The sequence below is a fragment of the Tachypleus tridentatus genome, chromosome 13 (genome assembly GCF_004210375.1).
Source record: "Tachypleus tridentatus isolate NWPU-2018 chromosome 13, ASM421037v1, whole genome shotgun sequence".
Classification (NCBI taxonomy): domain Eukaryota; kingdom Metazoa; phylum Arthropoda; class Merostomata; order Xiphosura; family Limulidae; genus Tachypleus; species Tachypleus tridentatus.
Genome location: NC_134837.1, coordinates 105,417,994 through 105,423,134, shown reverse-complemented (window position 1 = coordinate 105,423,134; position 5,141 = coordinate 105,417,994).

Here is a 5,141-nt window from a genome sequence, read left to right as displayed (position 1 = left end):
CTTTTATTATTTTCTTAAACAGATAAAACATTCTTTAATAATTGTAGTGAATGAAACTTGATGCATCAATCACTCTGTAGGTTTACTACATGCAAACATTTCAAAGCACACAGAAACCCTGTAACTGATTTTATTTTTCAATTCAGTACATTGGGAAAAGCTGCAAGTGATAATGTAATACCATTACAGTATTTCTAGATGTGAATATTTAACCAATTATGTTTTTTCAAATACTACTTAATTTCATTTGACTGGGGAAAACAAAATGCTAATTTAATTACACATTCCAAAACAGTGGTATGAGAGAGACAACTAGGGTCCTTAACATTAAGCATACAGGTTAAAGTGCACCTGTCATGAAGTTTTACATTTACACAGTTACATTCCATAGTTAACTTTATAATTTATTTATTTTATTGGATTTGTCATCAAAATTTAATATTATACAAGTTCTACTTACTTGGTTTTGAAAAAAAAAAATTTAAATCTTCACTTGTATGTTTCAGAATTATGTTTTTCTATGAATTGCCTATTTAAACAATTTTTCCACCCTTATTTAAGCTTCTATTTAATTGCAATTACAATCACAGTTGTATAGATATTTGCAGACATAAACTAATATTAGAACTTCTAATCCTATTAATTCATACAGATGAAAACTTGGAAATAAAGTACATATGTCATACACTCCTTTTAAATACCGTATTTCAAAAAAATATCAAATTCTCTCTGAAGTTTGCTATTCCATTATTTACAACAAATATATAGATGTTATTTTAATTTACTGAATTAGATGTGAAGTTAGTTTTTTATCATAGCTCTTGAATTATTCAGTTTAAAGACTCAAAAGCTGCTATCGCCAACTTCGCACCAAACATGATAAGGGAATTATTTTACCACAATTATTAACTTACATACAAAGCCAGTTAAATTATAAAAGTTACAGGGCATTGTATTCTTTGTGTGTTTTAAATTGAATATTTGAAATAAATACAAATAGTAACATTATTAAAACTTCAAATGCAAAAGAAGTACAAGACCAAAAGGCCCAGCATGGCCAAGTGGTTAAAGCACTTGACTAGCAATCTGAGAGTCGCAGGTTTGAATCCCTGTCGCACCAAACATGCTCGTCCTTTCAGCCATGGGGGCATTATAACGTGACGATCAAACCCTCTGTTTGTTGGTAAAAGAGTAACCCAAGAGTTGGCATGACTAGCTGCTTTCCCTCTGGTCTTACACTGCAAAATTAGGGATGACTAGTGCAGGTAGCCCTCATGTAGCTTTGCATGAAATTAAAAAACAGCTTGTCAAGGTTTCTTGTAGCACAGATTTCCTATCTCTTCAAGAGACACTAAAATTATTAGAATATTTATAATCTCAAAATTCAAAATAAATTTAAAAAAAAACAAGACCAAAATACAAGGAGTTAATTTCTTGTTTTATATGTATATTTTTTATTTATTGTTATAAAAGTAACTAAAAATATAGAAATTGAAAACATGTAAATTAATAAGAAAATTAAGTGAAAATGTTCTTGATGAGGTATGCATGGAAGCTGCATATGCATCATATAAATCAGTATAGGTTGTTCACTATAACCTGAATTGTTTTCTTGCCAGGTGATTTGTAATTTTTTTTTAAACATCTTGCAGCTTTGGTAGTTAGGCATAGGTCAAAGAACAATAAAATGAAACGTAAATGGATGTAAATTGTTACAAACTTGAAATTGTTTTGGGTAGCTAATTGTAATTTTCATCTACAACTGGGTGATTCTTAAAGTTAACACTTTACGAAAAGTGGAGCCTAATAGGCCCCAGAGCAACTTGAAAGGTTATTAATATTAGGCTAATAATTTTGTATTTAAATGAAATTGCCATTTAAATCCATTAATGAATGGATTAACGAGATTCCCACTGTCCCTATCTACTATCTAGCGAAACCACAGCCAGGGGAACGGGCTTGGAGAAATCAGGACTAGAAACGTCTTTTCGTAGGAGTGTTAAAAATGGATAACTTTGATTTATTTATGTGGTTACAAGTACAGTCAAATTAATCAAGCCTGTATAATGTTAGGGTAGATAAAATAACGAATAGAATGTAAAAGATTACTGAGAAAACTTGATATTTATTTAGAAGATCATAGACGTAATTTAAATGAACTGCGAAAATTGTAAAGTGAAAAGAAATATTATTATCAACAAGAAAATCACTTTACACTCAGACTAGTCAGAGTCTGACTTAATAAAGTAAATTCAAAGACAATATTTAGTAAAAATACTTTGTTAAAAATTCTGGTTTTATATACAACATAATATTTACTAAAAGCCTGCCAAATGTTGTGAAGATATATAAATGTCAATAAGAAATTGCAGAATTGATAGTAAACATTATTTCTCTAATACAGGCTCAGTTCAGTGTGGACTTGACCCCCTGTATGTATGATTAAGGTTTTGTCACTTATGAATTTCATCTTCTGTGGTTTTGTTTTTTAGTATTCTTTTCTTTGCCTTTCTATTTCACTTCACTTTCATATGCAATACGTTTCTCAGGGCTTGTCCTTTTTTTTCATGAACGAGCTGGGACCCCAAAATGCCTTTTTTTAGGGGCCAATCCTAAAGTTCATTGTAAATGCCCTTTATAGTGAAGGTTATTGGAAAAATCACTGAATTAAATAGTGAAGATTGCATAAATTAAAATTTTTGTGAACTTTATTGCTTGAAGAAAACCAAGTCAAACCAGATGATTTTTTAAGGACACTTATGATTTTTATTTCATATATAATCTTTATATTCTCTAACCATGGTATGACTAACATTTTGTTCTCCTTTAAAGTAATGTTTCTTAATAATCAAAGTAAATAATGAAAGAAAACTTTTGCATCACTATCAATCTAATATATTCTTGTTCTCATGTAACCCATTACCATCGAGCTGATACATCTGTCGATAAAATGTCAAACACTTTTTTTATAAGCTATTCAACATAAGCCCCCTGCCAGTACAACGGTAAATCTACGGATTTACAACGCTAAAATCAGGGGTTAGATTCCCCTCGGTGGGCTCAACAGATAGCCCGATATGGCTTTGTTATAAGAAAGACACACACTATTCAACATAAATATCCTTAACACGTTGGCTCCCAAGCCTGTTTTATCGATACTTTCCAGATTCCCATTGGTCATTTTACAATCACTTTTTAGGAAGAGTGTATATGTAGCCATTGTGTCCCAGCCAATAACTGGCCCTTTAAAAAGACTATCACAATCACGACTCACCGGTGGGTTGTGTGGTAACCAACGTGTTAAGTTTGTAGTTGTCCTCTCATATTGGCAATTCAGTAAATGAAATTTAGAATAGAAATAACCCCTAGTGGCTCAGCTTCAATCTTGAGACCTTATAACACTTTAGTAAGGAAGTACATTACGTTTATACAGAAGTAAATTAACAAAACGATATGTAAGCACAATTATATTTACTGCATAAAACGTACTAAATAATATAACAATATCTTGGCCTTTGCTCCTGATGGCTCACTGTTAAGTCTACATTTTATAATAGTAAAACTCAGGTTTCGGTACGTGTAGTGGGCATTATGTAGTTTTGGTCTTTCTTTTAGAAGGTAGTGACGAAATGTAGTATGTTTTATGTTTTCCACAATAAACATAATGGTGATTACAACTTATTTTCTTAAGTTATTGCATATAACATTGAAATTCGGAATCAAAAGAAATATATAACATGTCGCGAGCAAACGTCGGCGTCTCAACCATCCGACAAGTCAAAACCATAAGATTCGTGTGCATTTTCTTATAGCAGAACCACGTTAGACTATCTGCTGTGTCCACTGAGAGGAATCGAACCCTTAATTTTTATCGTTGTAAATCCGAAGACTTACCGCTGTCCCAGCGGGGAGACACCGCTAGACTGATGCTGCCCCCAAACAAAGATTGGTACTACAGAAACTCAAAATCCCGAAAAATATTCATAGTTCTTTTAGTAAAATAGAAAATTCAGTAACACAGATAAGTATACTTGGCTCTTAACATGTCATTACAATTATAGCAACTCACGAAGCGATGTACAAAAAACGTAAGCATCTCGTTCATAAACTGGATATAATTGAAACTGTCTTGAAATACACACGTTCACAAACAACAACATAAAAAAATATAGTAACAACCATTTAAGGTATACCATAGAAATGTTTAACTTATTTGGATGAAGACAAACAAACGTAGAATCTTTACAATGAACTGGAATAAATATATTGTTATTTCTTTTTTTTTTGTTCTGAAAATGTTATGCTTTTACAATATGTACGTGTGTATTGCATTTAATACAACTAATACCTTTTCACAATATAATTTAGGTAGTGTTCACATATTCTACACTTGTATACTTTAGAATATATACTTCTAAAATGTATATATATACATCATACAAAAATGATCAGTAGTGGGCAGAGCAGAGATAGCTCATTTGTATAGCTTTGTGCTTAATTACAAACCAGGCAAAAATGTTTTCCTGATATATTTACATCGATGATAAATGGAAGCTGCCACTCTGTATGGATTCCTGTACGTGGTGAGGGGACCTCCGAGGGAAGGTTCTATTCTTTCAGTTTACCTCCTTTGGCATTTAAACATCCACCCATGTGTTTGCCGTGCAGGGGAGGAGAGGATCTAGGTGGTTGAGGGTCCAACCCTAACACACCTCTTTGGCCTTAAATTCCTGTAGACGGGTGGCCCCCCTAGGGTCAATCGGTTGGTCCACTGGGTTAGGGTCAATCAAGTTCCAGTGTTGGATGTTCTCAACAGGTGTTGTGGACAATGTATCTGATGCTGGTGTTTGGGTATAGTGCTCACAAAACACTGGCGTTGCTGCTGTTTACTTTGTTAGTGCGTCCTCTCGTAGGGCTCCATGATGGGTGGGGTCAGTGGAAAATATTTGTTGTCGAAGAAAGAAGTTCTGCTTACCGAAGATCTTGGATTATAGACTGTTTGTTTTTTTAATTTTGCGCAAAGCTACACGAGGGCTATCTGCGCTCGCTGTCCCTCATTTAGCAATCTAAGATTAGAGAGAAGGCAGCTAGTCATCACCACCCACTGTCAATTCTTGGAATACTCTTTTACCAACGAATAG